This window comes from Schistocerca americana, chromosome 1 (assembly GCF_021461395.2).
Source record: "Schistocerca americana isolate TAMUIC-IGC-003095 chromosome 1, iqSchAmer2.1, whole genome shotgun sequence".
NCBI lineage: Eukaryota > Metazoa > Arthropoda > Insecta > Orthoptera > Acrididae > Schistocerca > Schistocerca americana.
In genome coordinates, this window is record NC_060119.1 from 1020366320 (window position 1) to 1020387137 (window position 20818).

Sequence of the window (20818 nt, forward strand, 5' to 3'; positions counted from 1 at the left end):
ACACTGTATGTGGCACCGTAATAAAAGCGTTGTACTTCTCACTTCGCAGAACTTTGTAGAGTACAGATGTAGACGTTTTGGGTGCACCTTACGATTCCCCATTCTTATGAAGTCAAGCTGTAATAAAAACTGCACTAAGTTAAGAGTTAAAGAGTACTGCCGCAATTACCCAGTAAAAGAGTCTTATTAAAAGTGTTCCTCGGAGAGCTGATACTTAGGGTTTATGTTCGATTTATATTCCAGCAGCGTGTGGAATATGAGACTAGTACAGATTAGCGGTATTACTTACAATGGTAGCAATTGCGCTGTAATATAAATTTGCAACTTTTCTTGCAAACAAAAATAGGTTTGAAGGGTAGAAGCCATAGTAAAATCCTCAAATCTATTGAATATTATTTACAATTCGTTTCGTGTGAATTCTAAACAACATTGATACAAACTGTATTTCAGCACGAAGTTGTACATAATATCTTATACAATTTCCAATTACGTGTCACTTCGCTCTGGATGTATTCCTTCAATAAAGCCTATTATCTGTACGTAATTCTTGTCTCTATTTTGTTATACACTGAAGTAAAAGTATGCGACAACCCTTCCCAAGGCATACGAAATAGCATCTGACATAGGGAGTTCATGTAATTAGCTTTGTTAACATGAAGTCCACCGAGGAACTGATTTAAACAATGAGCAACACCCTGTACTCGTGTAATACGTGATGAAATTGTCCTGAAACTCATATTACGTATTTCTAAAAAGTAAAGTAATTAAAACAAAGCAGTAAGTGTAACGGAAGTTAGGTCTAAGAACTTGAAATGTTTACGATACAAATATGATGAGAATGACAGCTTTAATCCTATTCAATGCCGTACTGTATACTGGATCAAACTCATTGCCCATCGTCAGCAACGTGTGCCGAGTACGACGAAACGATGGCCGCTCTTTCCCGTCTGTAGCCGGGGCCGTAACCCGGATAATGAACGCTTCCCGCAGCAGTTTCAGCCGTTAATGAGAGCGTCCCTTCTTTGATGAGCGTAACTGTAACATTAAAACGTCCATTGATAGCCTGACGCTGGTAATGAGGGGAGAAAACTTGGACGCCTTTATATTAAAAGGTTAATGGAGCGCCACGCTCGCCAGAGGGTACGAGTAATTTAATAGTAGCAGGACCGAAATGCCAAAAGGAAATCGCATATGCGACTCACACGATTTAAAAAAAAATAAAAAAAATTAAAAAAATAAGTGATCCTATTGCGAATAATTCATTTTTATGAACAATATATTTGTAACGAAAACTGGTTTTTCGGTATGTGGAATGCGTCTGTGTATTTGCGTTTACAATGGACTTTGAAAAGCCATTTGTAAATGTTTCAAGATGCCAGAATTTTAAAGTTACCTGAACTAGTAAAAAATACTGTTCCTGACGTATACTGTACATCAGATCTAGAAGCAAAATTCTCAAGTAGTTTTCTCTATCAGTATTAGTCTATATTGTTTGGTTTCATGCCTAATCCGAGATATTACACTTTGATTCATTGAAACGGAAGTCTTGTTTATTGCGGTCAAGGATATGTTAATTTAATGACATTGGCAGTTATATAGAAACGTTCACTAGTTTGTGTTTGGAAATTATTAAGCATTTCGGTGAATCTACTGTGGAGCAACAATACCCATTTTCAGTGGCGTTTTGTTTTATTACTAGCGTATACGTCAATGACTCCTTTATAGAGTGAGAGGCTGCTCCAATTCGTAAAACCCAGCTGATCGACTTTCACATCAACAGGTTCAATCTATAAGTCAGGTTAAGCGCGCATCGACATATTTAAATAATTTATAGATATAATTCAAGTCTTCTTGTCTATTTTTTCTACAAAAATATAAAAAAAACATACAGAATCTGAGTCAATTAGATTCCTGTATTTTTTTCGACTCCTACAGAGAATGATCCTCAGAATTGTTCTTCACTAAATATGTCTTTATCGACCTGAGTTTTGAAAAACTCGTATCACCACTAGTTACAGATATATCAAAATTTAGGAGGATTGGTAAACTTACAAAAGTATGGGGGAAACTGTCAATAAATGGCTTTTTACAGTATAAGGTAACGAGTTTTGTGCATATCATTCATTAGGAAGAATGTGCTTTAAGATTAAATTTTTTGTTGTTTTGTTTCTTTCTATTGAAATCACATTCACCATCACTTAACACATTCTCAAGAACCATATACGCAACTTCTGGTTTTCCACTATTCCATATCTGCAGATGTTGTCGATTGCATAGAAGGATGAAAGTTTTATTATAATTACTCATAAGCCTGAAACGATCGCTTATATGTCACCTTCAAAAGATATTGACGACAGAGTGATGAATTCGTTACTTATTTCCTCACTTAGATAGTAAACATTGGATTCATGAGAACGTACTCACTGCAAATGTATTTCAAACACGACATCAAACGTGATAAAGCAAAGCAGCCGTTGTATTACCTGATACCAATGTTCAGTCTCAGGCTGAATGAGGCTGTTATTTTCTTCATCAAACATTTTGCCTAGACGACAGAGTAATGTTAATTCTTACTATGGTGGGAATTTTTCCAGTCTGAAAACTCTTACCTACCTGCAAGCGGGATGTTTCCAGAAATGAAGACTTTACAGCAAATACAAAAAAAATCGAATTTTTGAAACAGAATAAATGAGCCACTCTGTATGGATTCTTCCTCACAGTTCGAAAATTTTCTCGTTTAGTTTGCTGGAGTAAATCTTGTATCTATCTAATCAGCAGGAAAGTTATCACCTGTTACTTGAAAAGTACCTCTTTCTACAAGAATTTGTCGTTATCATTGCTTATTTCATATAGACATTGCCTGTTGTCAGCCAATAAGTTACGAACGTGTAAGGCGCCTCATTCCATGCGGCTTTTCGCGGATGATACTGTAGTAAGCAGAGACGTTGCAGCATTAGAAAACTGCAGCAAAATGCAGGAAGATCTGCAGCGGATAGGCACTTGGTGCAGGGAGTGGTAGCTGACCCTTAACCTAGACAGATGTATTGCGAATACATAGAAAGAAGGCTCCTTTATTGTATGATTATATGATAGCGGAACAAACACTGGTAGCAGTTACTTCTGTAAAATATCTGGGAGTATGCGTACGGAACGATTTGAAGTGGAATGATCATATAAAATTAATTGTTGGTAAGGTGGGGGCCAGGTTGAGATTCATTGGGAGAGTCCTTAGAAAATGTATCCATCAACAAAGGAGGTGGCTCACAAAACACTCGTTCGACCTATACTTGAGTATTGCTCATCAGTGTGGGATCCGAACCACGTCGGGTTGACGGAGGAGATAGAGAAGATCCAAAGAAGAGCGGCGCGTTTCGTCACAGGGTTATTTGGTAAGCGTGATAGCGTTACGGAGGTGTTTAGCAAACTCAAGTGGCAGACTCTGCAAGAGAGGCGCTCTGCATCGCGGTGTAGCTTGCTGTCCAGGTTTCGAGAGGGTGCGTTTCTGAATGAGGTATCGAATATATTGCTTCCCCCTACTTATACCTGCCGAGGAGATCACGAATGTAAAATTAGAGAGATTCGAGCGCGCATGGAGGCTTTCCGGCAGTCGTTCTTCCCGCGAACCATACGCGACTGGAACAGGAAAGGGAGGTAATGACAGTGGCACGCAAAGTGTCTTCCGCCACACACCGTTGGGTGGCTTGCGGAGTATAAATGTAGATGTAGATGTAGATCCTTTCTGCGATATAAAAGGCAATTTTTCAGACGTTAAATCAACTAGGTCAAATTAAATGGAGATTTCATCGAAAGTATGCATTTCAAAGACATTCGTACGAGCTAAGACAATTACCGATACTGAAATATCTCGTCAACAGCTCCTTTGAGGACTCATGTTTGTGGGAAAATTCTTGCTTATATTATAGTATACTTTCGCCTATGACAGTATACTTTCGATACTGAAAATTATACACACTGTGCACAAATTTTGCATTTGACTGTGTCATTATGGTCCATAATTCAAGGGGTCCCTTAAGAATGTCTCAGTTATATAATACATGTATGTTTTAAAGCAATCACTGATTGAACCCACCAACATTTTTTAGCGCAACGCAATCTGACTTTCAATAATCCCTACAAAAGAATGGCCCTGACTAACAATAACCTATACCTTTCATGAATCACTTACCTCACAAAAATCTTTGTTACACGAACTACTGCAATACAGCGAGCGCCAATACTGCCAGCTAAATAAAACATTCTAACTACTGAAGACACTAACTACGGATAGGCATAGTTAGCAAACGAAAGATTTTGATAGAGAACAAACAGTGTATTTACCTTCATAGTGTTCAAAAGTCATCATATATACATCTATAAATTCATGACATCCATCCTTTAAATTTCCAGATCGTCCGCTTATAGCAACCTCTCAAAACTCTGGCATCTCCCTCTCCACATCCACCACTGCTGGCGGCTCACCTCCAACTGCACGACGCTGTGCACTGTTCACATCCAACTGTCCTACACTACACTAGCGAATATTCCAACAATGAGTCCAACCAGTCACAGACTGCACACAGCGCAGACAGAGATTTTCATACAGAGCACAATGTGGCATTACCAACAGAAAAACCAGAACAGCCTACTTACGTAGCCCCCATTCTCCCCACAAAAAATTTTACAAATTGTTTTGGGCAGTGCCCAATACATATTTGCCAAAAAAACTTATATAAACGGTAGCAAATATCTCAAAAGCACACACTTATTGACACACTGTTGGTCAAAAGTAGGAATTGTCCTCACAGTCCATAAACCACCACTTGTGCAAACTTTTTGGAATGTCCTTAGAACAAGCAGTGCTGTTAAACAGTCCGTTACAGAATTATCAACTCACATGCGAGCACCTACAGTCCTTTTCTTTTCTTAACTTCTCACGTATTGTGCATATACTATGACCAAATAGAAACGTGTGCAGTGAAACGAAACTTAATTTGAAGAGCTGGTGTTTGTACAATTATAAATTTGAATACAATTACAAAGGAACAAAATACATCATTAAAGAACATAATAATACAGATAATATTTGTAGTAATATGGGCTTTACAAAAGAATAGAAATAAACATATACATCAGTGTTAAAGGAATTATGACATAATTAAATAAATGAGGATATTCAAACAATAATGTGACATATGATCATTAAAGGAAAACATAACAGAGTAAATAATATCCAAACATTTTTCCAAAGTATTTGAGGATAACAGTATTCCTCATCTTAGTGAATGTAGCTTATCAGATAAACACATAAAGACAGGAAGAAAACAGATACACAAGGGTACACAAACACATACCATAATAATACAAAAGGAAGCGACAGGGTTTGTTTTCAGTGTAACATTTGGTACTGTAGTCCAATCCAAAAGTTCTTTCCATAGATCTTTCCTCTTGTTCCCGCAAAACAAGAAAAACTGCTTTCCAAGCATGCTTTCTGTGTTTATATGTTCACATGTTTCTTACCTCATTATTTGCTTTCCATTATCTTACTTCATTTGTTTCCAAGAAAATTCTACCTAAACCTGTTGTCCCCAAACCCAACTTTTTTGTTCATAACCTGTTTCAAAATAATTATTCTTCAACGTACACTCCTTTTGACAAACCTTTTCCTTATAGCTTCTCAATGCATTTATTCCAATTTATCACAACTCATTCTCTTATATAGCCTACCCCCTCTTAAGCTAACTTAAATCTGCTGAGCTCAGATATAAATACTAGAGAATGAGGCAATGCAGCAGCACAAACCAATTAACACAAACAGCAATGACAAAAAAAATTCAAATTGGCAAAGCAAGCAGCAGTATATCTGAATTAGGAAAGCAAATACAACATTACAACTAATATGAGCGAATGTGCAGCAACAAGAAATATAAATCAGTAGTAAAACTGGCTTAATACAATGTAAAATTCAGTAGAACTATGCCTCACAAACAGCAGCAGCAAATGCAATAACTTATACCTTAACATGATAAAGCTCAATAAGAAAAAATATTACAGTATAGATAGGAAATGTCTAATACTTGCAGCTGGGCCTCCACTGTGCATTACGTCAAGGTTACCTACCTTCCTTACCAAAATATTACGACAGCAGTTTCCCCTACAGTGACAGTCTCATACAAAAAAATTTCACAGGTTGAAAATTTACATTAGAAGTGTGTAGAAACAAAATCTCATGAATAGAAGTATTTAAAATTTGTGTGAGCATTATGATACACTCATGCATGTACACACATTTCATAACACCTAAAGTACAATTCTTGGTTTCCAACATCCTTTTCACAAATCAGAGTTCCTAACCACTACTGATTATTCCTTACCTTATCACACATACACATATTCCTCGACACTTCTTCAATATTTCATCATAATAAATATGTAGCATAATCAAATTCCTCATATAGCATCATCTCATTGATCATAAACATACCTCAACAGCATAATACACATCTTCGTCGTAATAATATCATCATAACATCTCAGTCAAATCTCAAAATCGTCGTAGCTTCCTCCAATAATCTCAAAACCTTTACAAATTCTCTCTGTTCCCTTCAATAGTGTCATTACCTCAAACGTACTTCAAAACTCGTGATCCCATACCAAATACATCATTCAAAGGTCTCATAGTTTTACAATGGTTCCAAAAAAATATGAACAGTTCACAAAGTGCAGACGAAATACAATTTCATTAGCGCGAATTAATTTATCTGTGTTATTACGTAAATATGTGTCACCGACGTAGAAAAAAATGTTTGTTTCTCTGTTAAATAATCAGATAGCTGCGTAATTCTGTGTTAGAGAAATATGGTACCGATGTGTAAAGTAGTATAAGCAAATACCATATTAGCTAGGGCTCCTAGCGCTTACCACACGCCTAGTACACAAACTAGGCGTGTACCCCCTGAGGATTAATGTAATTATGCCTTCAGGTGTTACGGATTACAGAAACGAAATGAGACGTCTCAGCGAAAACCTTCTTTGAATCTTTGTGAATCAAGAATCTTTCCAAAAATGTTCCAAGTACAAAAATTTAATCACTCAAACGCGTTTCCTGTAGCGCTATACCGTGCATCTTGCTGTAAGATAATTTCTGTCATTACTTGACGGTAAAAATGTGTCAAGTGTCGTAGTTACGGTCCTCCATAAGCAAAGTTCTGCAGAATTCAATGTACTTACCTCGTCATAAAAAAAAGTGAAATGCTATGCATGTAGATATCGTAGTTGTTATTCTTATTGCCGTGATCAAGGAAGTACTATACCGTAATGTATTGTTGTGCTATGGAAAAGGCTGTCTCATTGTAGCTATACCATAAAAATTGCTACTAAAACATGTTTTACTTTCCAGAATAATACATAAAAACTGTGCAGATATAAAACAGATACAGCGCAAAAGCAACAATGTAAATTGTGTCCCTCATTAATAGCGACATGATATAATCGTGCAGCTGTCAAACAAAGCAAATACTAAGTCATCTCTAATCTCTCAGAAATTACTTTAAATCCAGAATGTATTTTCAAGTAAAACAAAATGTTGCATTAAAATCTCATTAGCAGTATACATTCTAAGTAAGTAAGCCTTATAGACGTTATGTAATCGTGCAACTAACAAGCAAGATTGTACACACAATAACACTGTGTCGTCTGTTCATTACAAAAACGCAATCTTAATTACTGTTTAAATATGTTCCCTAGGTTCTTGACTGGATAGTTAACTTCAAAACATTGATGCATGTTAACAGTTTCTAAGTGTGACAAAGCGTACTAGTAACGAAAAGTAGAAATCTTATAGCAACGACTACTTCAGAAAGCAAGTTATCTCTCAATAAACAGTTTTACATGTGAAATGTGGTGTAAACCTTTACTCTTCCTAGTACGCAGAGTTTCAACTTCAACGCAATTGTCATCTTGTATATGTTGGATTCTGTAAGGTCCATTGTAAATCAGAAAGAATTTGTGACTTAAGTGTTTCTTCTTATGTGACAATGAATGAGCTTTAATGAGAACTTTCTGACCAATATGTAGTTTCTTTGCATTTGCTTTTCTATGTAGTTTTTTCCTTTTGCCTGCAGCAGAATTCATATTTTTAATAGCCAAATCAATTATGTCTTTGTGTCGAAGATACGTGTATTCGGAAATGGTACAAGCTCTCTGATTCTCTTTGGTGGTTCTTCATTCCTCAGTACAAGAATAGGTGGTAAGGCAGTGGAGTCATGAGGCATTTCATTCAGCACGTTTTGAAGTAAGTGTAAATATCTGTCCCAGTACTGGTGTTTTCTGTGACAATAAAGTCTGCAAAGCTTATTGATTTCTTTCATAATCCATTGAGATGGGTTACAATGTGGCGAGTACAATGAAATAAAAATAGGTTTGATTTTATGATTCTGAAGCATGTGTTACCAAACAGGAGATCTGAATTTCGGTCCGTTATCTGGACACGTGTCCAGCTATACGTAAGAAAGTTTTAACAAAGGCGTTGGATGCAGACTGTCCAGTGGCTTTACGTAACAGAGTGAAAGAAACAAATTTTGAAGTAAGTTCGACAGCTACTAGAACGTACGCAAATCCATTCGATGTTCTGACAAGGGGTCCCAAGAGATCAAGAGCAACAATTTTTTTTTTTAATTTTGAGGAAATGATAGGAAACAACGGAGTACGATGTGAGATGGTAGATGGTACAGCTTTTTGACAGAGTTTACAAATAGACAAGAATCTCCGAATTCTCTTTTCCATATTGTTAAAATAACTAGTCATCCGAATAATATGATAACATTTTCGTGGACCAAAATGTGTGTAGCTGAAATGAATGTACCAGATGAGCTTATTAACAAAACCGTCAGGAATGCAATGTACCCATAGATTGTCATCAACAGTCAACGTTTGAAGAGTATGCTGTTTCTAACGAGATAATAATGCCAAATCTGTGTGTGTATCTTTTCATGCCATTTATTTTGATGTCTTTCCAAATCGGATCTTTATCTCGTTCATGAGCAATATCCTGTAAAGATGTGGTGATGAAGTTTTCGAAGGCGATTTTCTGGATGTAAAGAATACTAAAATTTTTTTTCGAGATTCCCTTCTGTGTTACTTATCTCAAGCCCAGCAGGTGCACGTGATAGTGCGTCCGCAACAATGTTCTCCTTGCCGGGAATGTAAGACTATTGTGAAGTGGAATTCTTGCAGAAACAATGCCCAACATTTTAACCTGTCATGATTTAATTTTGAAGACATAAGAAATTGTAATGCACGATGATCGCTGTATACTTTTACGTGTTTACCAGAAAGAAATAAACGGAATTTGTTAAATGCCAAAACGATAGCTAAAGCTTCTAATTCAGTAACAGAATAAGTTGTTCCAGATTTTTCTAGAACGCGGCTAGCAAATGCAATGGTTTTCTGTCAGTAGTGTCATTTTCTATTACTTCTTGAAATAAATGGGCAACAAGACCGACTTTACCGTAGAAGAATCCATGATAAGGCAGAAATCTTTTGACAGATCTGGATGAGCTAGTATTGGCGTGTTAAGGAGCCCTTCTATCAAGGAATTGAATTCCAACTGTGCCTGTTTGTCCCAGTTCCAAATAGTATTTTTTCTAGTGAGAGAACAAAGTTTTGGTGGTACTAGAACTTGCATATTCAGAAAACGACGGTAATAATTTACGAGACCTAGAAAACTTGTTTTTTTGTGGATGGGACTGGAATGGCTCTAACTGATTCTAACTTTTCAGGATCCGGCTGAGTGCCTTCAGAAGAACTAATGTGTCCCATAAACTTCAACTGTAACCTACCGAATTCAGACTTTACCAAGTTAACTGTAATTTCATATTCTGCAAAAATACATAACACGCTGTTGAGGATGCAATTATGTTGTTCCCAGGAGGCTTCTGCTATTAGAATATCGTCCACATATCAGGTGATATGACGTTTTAAGAACTCAGGTAATATGGAATTTAGTCCACGAATGAATGCTGCCGAAGAAATGTTCAAACCAAAAGGAACTGATAACAAACGCAGAAAAAAGAAAAGCTATCTATTTTCTACATTCTGGATGAAGTTCGACTTGAAAAAAGCTGGATCTGAGACAACAGAAGACAACATTTTTACACCATTAAAATTTTGAAGAAGTTCTTCCAACGTTTGCGATCTGTCTCTTTCAGGAATGATGATAGTATTAATTTGTCTCGATTCTTAGGCAAGCCTGTTCGATACATTTTTCTTCTCAACAACATGTAATGGATTGTTGTATGAACTTACTGCAGGCTCAATAATGCACTCGTCAAGCATAGATTGTATTTCTGTTCTAACACGGTCCCTCGAATGTGTGCCGGAATTACGTACAGTCTAACACAAGTCATTAGTATGAACTACGTTGTCGATTAGATTAGATCAGTACTTGTTCCATAGATCATGAATACGACACTTTGTAATGATGTGGAACGTGTCAGGTTAATAATAGGTGTCTATACAAGATATTACATTACACAAAATATTGCCTTACACTAAATATTTTTAATCTCGTTTTTGTGGGGGTTGGGGAAATTACCCACTTACTATACCCAAAAATTCATCTAATGAGTAGAAGGAGTTGCCATTAAGAAATTCTTTTAATTTCCATTGAAATGCTATATGGATATCTGTCAGACTTTTGATGCTATTAGGTAAGTGACCAATGACTTTTGTGGCAGCATAATTTACCCCCTTGTGAGCCAAAGTTAGATTTAACCTTGAGTAGTGAAGATCATCCTTTCTCCTAGTGTTGAAGCCATGTACACTGCTATTATTTTTGAATTCTTCAGATTGTTAATAACAAATTTCATAAGTGAATATATATATATTGTGAGGCTACAGTGAAGATCTCTAGCTCTTTAAACAAGTGTCTGCAGGATGATCTTGGATGAGCTCCAGCAATTCTTCTAATTACACGATTTTGTGCAATGAACACTCTTTTACTGAATGATGAGTTACCCCAGAATATGATTCCATACGAAAGCAGAGAATGAAAATAGGAGTGGTAAGCTAACATCGCTAATATCGCCAATATCGCCAAAATTTGCAATGACCCTAATAGCATAAGTAGCTGAAGTCAAACGTTTCATCAGATCTTCAGTGTGTTTTTTCCAGTTCAACCCCTTGTCAATGCATACACCTAGAAATTTTGAATATTCTACTTTAGGTACCGATTTCTGATCGAAGTCTATATTTATTAATGGTGTCATTCCATTTACTGTGTGGAACTGTATGTACTGTGTTTTGTGAAAGTTTAATGAGAGCCCATTTGCAGAGAACCACTTTATGATTTTCTGAAAAAAATTGTTTACAATTTCACCAGTTAATTCTTGTCTGCTGGGTGTGATAGCTATACCTGTATCATCGGCAAAAAGTACCAGCTTTCCATCTTCGTGAATATAGAACGGCAAATCATTAATATATATTAAGAACACCAGAGGACCCAAGAGCGAACCTTGTGGCACCCCATTCTTGATTGTTCCCCAGTTTGAGAAACCACCAGTTTTTATTCATATTATGTGAACTGCTTATTTCAGCTTTCTGCACTCTTCCAGTTAGGTATGATTAATCATTTGAGCACTGTCCCATTCATACCACAGTACTTGAGCGTATCTAGAAGTATTCGGTGATTTACACGATCAAAAGCCTTTGAGGGATCACAAAAAATCCCAACAGGTGACATCCGCTTACTCAGAGCATTTAATATTTCATTAGTGAAAGTATGTACAGCATTTTCCATTGAAAAACCTTTCTGGAAACCAAACTGACATTTTGTTAAAACTTTATTTTTACAAAGGTGTGAAGCTACTGTACAATACACTACTTTTTCAAGAATTTTGGATAAGGCAGTCAGAAGAGAGATTGGGCAGTAGTTGTTGACATCAGACTATCACCTTTTTATGCAGTGGTTTAATAATGGCATACTTCAGTCTATCTAGGAAATTAACCTGCTTCACAGAGCTATTACATATGTAGCTAAGAATCCCACTTATCTCTTGGGAACAAGCTTTTATTATACTGCTGGAAATGCCATCAATTTCATGTGAGCTTTTATTCTCATCCCTGTCAATACTTGCAGAGTGATTGTTGGTGTCAAGTTCCGCCGAAAGTTCCGAACTGTTGTCTAACAAGAGGTAAAGCCGGTTAATTTCCTCGTCATGGTCTGAGAGCCAATCTTCAAACTACAAAGCTATTGACTTACCTTCTTTCTCTAAACTGATTTCAGCATCATGAAAGTTTAAGATTGCTTTGTATTCATTCAAAAAGTCTACTCCCAATATAATTTCTGTCGACAATAATGGAACAATAAGAAAATTCATAGAGAGTCCGTGGTTTTGACAAAAGAATTGTTGACGTACATCTACATCTTTCCAAATATTGCACCTTGTAATTTAATATTACGTAACAGAAGTGTGGGGCAATCGTTCGATTTGTTGCATTTGCTAAAAACTGTTTCACTAATTACTGAAATGGGACTGCCAGACTCAAGTACTGCCATAAATTTTACGTCATTTACTGTACTGTGAATTACGGGATATGCAATGTTGTTCTGTTTTACGTCGTGTTCCTGGAGTAAAATGTCCCTAGTGTAGTCCATTTTTACGTAATTAATAGCCACGGCAGCTACGTCGTCAGCTTCATAAGTTCGTTTTGTTGGTGCCAACGGTGTGAATCATTGTCTACTGTCTCTTTGTTGTGAATCATTGCTTACTGTCTCTTTGTTGCCACGTGTCGTTATTAGGATTAGGAGATCTAACCTCTATAGTTTCAACTTGTCGAGAGGACCCTGCCCTGTTTGAATCCCGCCAGTTCTGATTAAATTCTGCTCAGTTGTTAAGATTATATCGTCTGGCATCTTATGGGTAGTTTCCATAGTTTCTTTCTTGTCGTTCACGTGTTGGAGAATGTCTCCCAGAATTGTAACTGTAAGGTGGACCATTGTGTCTGAAGTTATTATGTAAGAATTTCTGAAGTAATTGCAGTGTACTAACATGCCGGAAACTATCCATAACAATAGATACTCTTCAAATGTGCATGTTCGACCTGAAAATTGTACCACCACCAATGGTGGAAACGTATGGGACACGCACTAAGATGACAAAAGTCGTGGGTTACCTCATAATATCTTGTCGTAACTCTTTTATCCGCAGTTGTGTAGAAACTCGACGTGGCATGGACTCAACAAGTCGCTGGAAGTCCTCTGCAGAAATATTGAGCTATGCTGACACTACAGCTATCCATAATTGCGGAAGTCTCATCGGTGTAGCATTATATTCTCAAACTGACATCTCAGTTGTGACTCATAAGTCTGCGACGCGATTCATTTCAGGCGATCTGGGTAGCCATATCATTAGCTCGAACTGTTTCTAAAGTTCTTCAAACCAATCATGAACAACTGTGGAACGGTGACGTAAAGTACTTTCGTCCATAAAAATTCCATTAATTTTTTATGGAAATGGTCTCCAAATAGCTTAACATAACAATTTCCAGTCAATGATCGGTTTAGTTGAACCGGAGGACCCAGATCATTCAGTGTAAACACACCCAACACTACTACGGAGCCACCACCAGCTTGCACAGCGTCTTGTTGACAACTTGGGCTCACGACTTCGTGGGGTCTGTGACACACTCGAACCCTACCATCAGCTGTTATCGACTGAAATCGGGACTCAGCAGATCAGAACACAATTTTCCAGTCGCGTAGGCTCCAACCAATATGGTCACGAACCCAGGAGAGATGCTGCAGGCAATATCGTGTTTTTAGCAAAGGCAATTGCATCGGTCATCTGCTGCCACTGCCCATTAACGTCAGATTTATCAGCACTGAACTAACTAATACGTTCGTCACGAGTCCCACATTAATTTCTGGGGTTATTTCACGCAGTATTGCTTGACTGTTAGTAGTGACGACTCTACGCAAACGCCGCTGCTCTCGGTCGTTAAGTGAAGGAAGTTGGCCACTGCGTTGTCAGTGATGAGAGTTAATGCCTTAAATTTGGTATTTCAGCACACTCATCATACTGTAGATCTCGGAATATTGAATTACCTAAAGACTTCCGAAGTGTAATGTCCCATGTGTCTTGCTCCTACTACCATTCAGTGTTCAGAGTCTGTTAATTCCCGTCGTGCGGTCATAATGACATCTGGAACCTTCTTCACTTGAGTCACCTGGATACAAAATGAGAGCTCTGCCTATGCACTGCCCTTTTATATCTTGTGTACGCGATGCTACCGCCATCTGTTTATGTGCATTTCGCTATCCCATACCTTTGGCCACCTCACTGTAATTTGCAAAGTATGACATGTATAACAAAATTGTCAGAAGTGTTCTTCTGAACAGTGCACACTAATAACGTGTAATTGTATAACATTTTGTTCAAATAAACTGATTGAAAGAGGTCATTGTTTCTGCCGCGCCCTGTATATTGAAGATCTCCTTATGAAATGGAATGATGAAGTATTAAAGTAGTGTTGATAACACAATTAAATACTGATTTATATGTTGACAGTCAGATAATTCCACAGCAAACAGAATTTACAAAGAGTAGCATATGGATTGAGCCAAAACGTAATGTTTTAAACAACGGAAACTTCACCAGTTTTGATACTTAGCACAACGCGTTTCGAGAATTTATCCTCAGTTTCAAGTTGATTTGTTGATTTGTTTGCGTGAATGTATTTGGTGATGTCTGCATGTGCGATTTTTGTGCCCCTCTTGCGTCTTTTTTGTGATGGAAGGTATTGTTCCTCCTCCATTATATAGAACATCACATACACGCAAATCTCCACTTACGTCGTTTGTTTACAATGCATGCAACAAAGATATTACATCGTCGACGATGGAGGTCGGATGTGACATGAAGCACGGATGGAGGCTCCTCGTCGGTGGTGTCTTTGACGGCGTTACCGCTCCACTGAACCTCGTATTTTGTTGCGGTCAAGGGACAGAAGTTTGGCTCTGATACGTTGGCGTTCGCGATGCAAATCCGTCGACGGTGGGAGCGCATCATATTCGCATAAGACAGTGTAATAATAAGGTGTAGTATACCAGTTGCAACGCCCTCGTATCTCTGCCGCTTTGGATAAATTCTTTCTTGTTGCCGTCTTCGAACAAGAGATCCACCTCAGCAGCGTCGAGGGGTACCGAGGAAGACGTTGCTCGCACGATGACCTCGTAGCAGCGTTGCGTTGTCGACAAACCGGGTCGTGAAGGAGAGAGGAATTGAGCTTCCAGGGTTCTCGACCGCACCGAACTTGTTGCGACGGCAGGAGTAGAGCGCAGACGAACGCGCAATGGTCGGAAAAGGCCAAAGACCACATTTCCGTGGAGGACACCACACGCGCCAGAAGCGCTGCAAAAATGTAAATCCGATCGAGTTGGCTTGCTGAATGGCTTGTGTGTTGGCTGTATCCAGGAGTCACCGTATATGATTTCCCGTGAGCTGAGGATATGAAAATCATCTAACAATGTATGTAAGGCCGGACATGTTGAGTAGCCGGGACCCTGGTCCTTCGGATGGAGGGCACAGTTGATATCACCTCCTTCGACGTAACGTCGTATTGCCACACAATTAATGATGCTTTTTATTCTGTGTATAACGTAGTTCGTTGGTGTGTCGAGCCACATGACTTCCTTGTGGGGGTTCTCCAGCTGTCGCCGTGTCCCGCATCTCTGTCGCCAAATGCCTCGATTCACCGTTCTTCCTCATCCTCTTCCATTCCTCTTCTCTCCAGCACTTCTTGGTCACAGCTACACTTTCCGTGTTCTCCCTCTTCTTCTCCTCCCACGAGGTTGCCATGAAATTACTCTCCTGCCTTCATTCATTCTTTTGACTTGCCCAAATCATCATAGCTGTCTTTCTTCTATCCGTAATACTACAATGAGTCTGTGTCGTTTCTCTTATTTCATCATTTATTACGTGATTAAATCGGGAAATTCTACAGACTCTTCTCAAGAGGTCCATTTCTAAAGCTACAAGTCTCCTTTTATTTCTCTCTGTTGGTTCTCAGTGCTCACACCCATATGTGTTTGGTTCCACGATGGATTTGTAGAAATGAATTCTAATCTTTAAATACATTTTTGAGGACCATAGAACAGGTATAATCTCTGGATAGTCGCTCTTCCCTGCCTTATTGTTCGATAGCCCTGTCACATGTTTCATCACGTGATAGGATACTACTCAGGTACTTAAACTCTCTATTCACTTTAATAAGATGTCCGTCAATGTCCAGGTTGAAACTTCCAGGCAGATTAAAACTGTGTGCCCGACCGAGACTCGAACACGGGACATTTGCCTTTCGCTGGCAAGTGCTCTACCAGCTGAGCTACCCATGCATGACTCACCCCCCCGTCCTCACAGCTTTAATTCCGCCAGTACCTCGTCTTGCCCACGAAAGGCAAAGGTCCCGTGTTCGAGTCTCGGTCCGGCACCCAGTTTTAATCTGCCAGGAAGTTTCATATCTGCGCACACTCCGCTGTAGAGAGAAATTTCATTCTAGAAACATCATCCAGGCTGTGGCTAAGCCATGTCTCTGCAATATCCTATCTTCCAGGATTGCTAGTCCTGCAAGTTTGGAAGGTAGGAGACGAGGTACTGGCGGAATTAAAGCTGTGAGGACGGGGTGTGAGTCGTGCATGGGTAGCTCTGTTGGTTAGAGCACTTGCCTGCGAAAGGCAAAGCTCCCGTGTTCGAGTCTCGGTCGGGCACACAGTTTTAATCTGCCAGGAATTTCATATCAGCGCACACTCCGCTGTAGAGTGAAAATTTCATTCCAGAAACATTCCCCAGGCTGTGGCTAAGCAATGTCTCCGCAATATCCTTTCTTCCAGGAGTGCTGGTTCTGCAAGTTTTGCAGGAGAGCTTCTGTGAAGTTTGGAAGGTAGGAGACGAGGTACTGGCGGAATTAAAGCTGTGAAGACGGGGCGTGAGACGTGCGTGGGTAGCTCAGTTGGTTAGAGTACTTGCCCACGAAAGGCAAAAGTCGTGTGTTCGAGTCTCGGTCCGGCAGACAGTTTTAATCTGCCAGGAAGTTTCATATCAGCGCACACTCCGCTGAACAGTGAAAATTTCGTACTAATGTCCACGTTATTTCCCTCTTCTCCATAGATACTCCCTCTTGTCAAAATTAATTCTCAAGCCCTATTTTAGATGCTCTAGCTACATCTTCCTGAGCATGTAGTGTACACCCTCTTCATTGTTTGCTGCAACGACCCAATCATCATTATAGAAAAGTCAGTACATATACTGGTTCCGTACTTCAATCCCCATTTCCATGCATTTTCAACATCATAGATTCAGTGCCTTCTGCGCAATAATCTTGAAGAGTGTGGGAGACAAACAGCACACTTGCTTCAGTCCTTCATGACCTGTATATCAAATGGTGTGAGAGCCAAACTTCATCCAGATGGGAGAACAACCACATTGTGACCGGGATACCTCTCCGGATGTAGATGGTCACACCGCACACCGTGTGACTGCCACTGAAGAAACGCATCCACGAATCCATAAAGAGTCGGAATGGCAGCAAGATGCACCTCTTGTAAATGGGTGACGCCTACTTCTGACGCCCTGAGCACGTCGTGCTGGAGTTGCCACTTCGCTGTGTTGTTCGCCATATTGTTATCAAGCATTGCAAACATTTACTGTGGCATTGTGTTACTAGGAGCGGGGCTGCTATCGTCTGAAGCGGCGGAGGGTGGTGGTGCTGTTCCACAGTCTGAAGGGAGGGAAGTCGTGTGGCGACTGTGGGAACACTGTGGTTTCAATCAGCGCGTCCTACACGGACCCATCCATAGTATGCGTTGGCGCCAAAGCTGCCGGCCGCGGTGGTCGAGCGGTTCTAGGCGCTTCAGCCCAGAACCGCGCGACTGCTACGGTCGCAGGTTCGAAACCTGCCTCGGGCATGGATGTATGTGATGTCCTTGTGTTAGTTAGGTTTAAACAGTTCTAAGTTCTATGGGACTGATGACTTCAGATGTTAGGTCCCATAGTGCTCAGACCCATTTGAACCATTCAACCGTCGCTCAAAGCTTTCCGTCGCTGTCGCCTTCGGCTGACATCAAGAAGTGAGTGACTTCTGGCGAGGTGGGATTAGCGTTTTTGTGCGGAGGAAGGTCTCCGGGGCTCAAGAATGACCGATGGTAGCGTTTGTGTCGGCGTGATGATCGTTGTTCTTGATTGTTGCTTACGAATGTGTTCTTTCTTTTCAGACGAGGCAACGAGGTTATTTCGACTCGAATAAATGTGCCGATCGGTCGTAGGGTGCAGTCACTCTTCAGTTGCGGGCAAGTAAAGACAGCCGTAAGGCAGCCTCAGCATTGTTAGTGGCTGCAACGACGTCAAGAGTGATGGTGGAGAGACGTGTGTTGCTGGTCATGGTGGCTTCTTCCACTAACTAGAGCATAGGCGTCGTTCATCATTCTAAAAAATTATGGCCCTGCAAACTGGAGAAAGGATGTTACGAGACACGGTTTAGCGACAGCCAGAGGCCACGCGGAGTGGCCGCGCGGTTTGAGGCGCCATGTCACGGACTGCGCTGCCCCTCCCGCTGGAGGGCATGACTGTGTGTGTTGTTCTTAGCATAAGTTAATCTAAGTTAGTTTATGTAGTGGGCAAGTCTAGGGACCGATGAAAAAAAATGGCTCTGAGCACTGTGGGACTTAACTTCTAAGGTCATCAGTTAGGGACCGATGACCTAAGTAGTTTGGTCCCTTAGGAATTCACAGATATTTGAACATTTGACAGCCAGGGGGATTGTTTCCAAAATGAATTTTCACTCTGCAGTGGAGTGTGCGCTGGTACGAAGCTTCCTGGCAAGTTTCGCAGGAGAGTTCCTCTGGAGTTTGTAGTAGAAAATGATGTGGTGGCAGAAGTAAAAGTGTGAGGAGGGTGCATGAGACGTGCTCAGGTAGTTTGCTCGATAGAACACTTGCCCACAAAATAGCGAGACCCTGGGTTCGAGTCTTGGTCTGACACGCAGTTTTAATTTGGGAGGAACTGTCATATCTGCGGACATTCGTTTACACAGTGAAAATTAGTACTGGAAATTGTACACGCTTCACATAAATACACTCCTGGAAATTGAAATAAGAACACCGTGAATTCATTGTCCCAGGAAGGGGAAACCTTATTGACACATTCCTGGGGTCAGATACATCACATGATCACACTGACAGAACCACAGGCACATAGACACAGGCAACAGAGCATGCACAATGTCGGCACTAGTACAGTGTATATCCACCTTTCGCAGCAATGCAGGCTGCTATTCTCCCATGGAGACGATCGTAGAGATGCTGGATGTAGTCCTGTGGAACGGCTTGCCATGCCATTTCCACCTGGCGCCTCAGTTGGACCAGCGTTCGTGCTGGACGTGCAGACCGCGTGAGACGACGCTTCATCCAGTCCCAAACATGCTCAATGGGGGACAGATCCGGAGATCTTGCTGGCCAGGGTAGTTGACTTACACCTTCTAGAGCACGTTGGGTGGCACGGGATACATGCGGACGTGCATTGTCCTGTTGGAACAGCAAGTTCCCTTGCCGGTCTAGGAATGGTAGAACGATGGGTTCGATGACGGTTTGGATGTACCGTGCACTATTCAGTGTCCCCTCGACGATCACCAGTGGTGTACGGCCAGTGTAGGAGATCGCTCCCCACACCATGATGCCGGGTGTTGGCCCTGTGTGCCTCGGTCGTATGCAGTCCTGATTGTGGCGCTCACCTGCACGGCGCCAAACACGCATACGACCATCATTGGCACCAAGGCAGAAGCGACTCTCATCGCTGAAGACGACACGTCTCCATTCGTCCCTCCATTCACGCCTGTCGCGACACCACTGGAGGCGGGCTGCACGATGTTGGGGCGTGAGCGGAAGACGGCCTAACGGTGTGCGTGACCGTAGCCCAGCTTCATGGAGACGGTTGCGAATGGTCTTCGCCGATACCCCAGGAGCAACAGTGTCCCTAATTTGCTGGGAAGTGGCGGTGTGGTCCCCTACGGCACTGCGTAGGATCCTACGGTCTTGGCGTGCATCCGTGCGTCGCTGCGGTCCGGTCCCAGGTCGACGGGCACGTGCACCTTCCGCCGACCACTGGCGACAACATCGAGGTACTGTGGAGACCTCACGCCCCACGTGTTGAGCAATTCGGCGGTACGTCCACCCGGCCTCCTGCATGCCCACTATACGCCCTCGCTCAAAGTCCGTCAACAGCACATACGATTCACGTCCACGCTGTCGCGGCATGCTACCAGTGTTAAAGACTGCGATGGAGCTCCGTATGCCACGGCAAACTGGCTGACACTGACGGCGGCGGTGCACAAATGCTGCGCAGCTAGCGCCATTCGACGGCCAAACCGCGGTTCCTGGTGTGTCCTCTGTGCCGTGCGTGTGATCATTGCTTGTACAGCCCTCTCGCAGTGTCCGGAGCAAGCATGGTGGGTCTGACACACCGGTGTCAATGTGTTCTTTTTTCCATTTCCAGGAGTGTATATGACTCTTACGACTCAATACTCAATCATTGAGACAGGAAGTAGTACAATTCTCCGTATACAGATCACGTAGTATACAGAAAAACACGTAACATAGACTTCAACAAAGAAAATTCTACTTTCATTATGAATCCTTAATACATTCAGTTAAGTTAGAGTGTAATGTAAGGCACAAGCCTACTATGAGGGTGACCTAAAAAAAAAAAAAAAAAGGTAACAACTTCGTCAGAACAGGCCTTGGAAGGTCCAACGGTACCGACCGGCCGCCGTG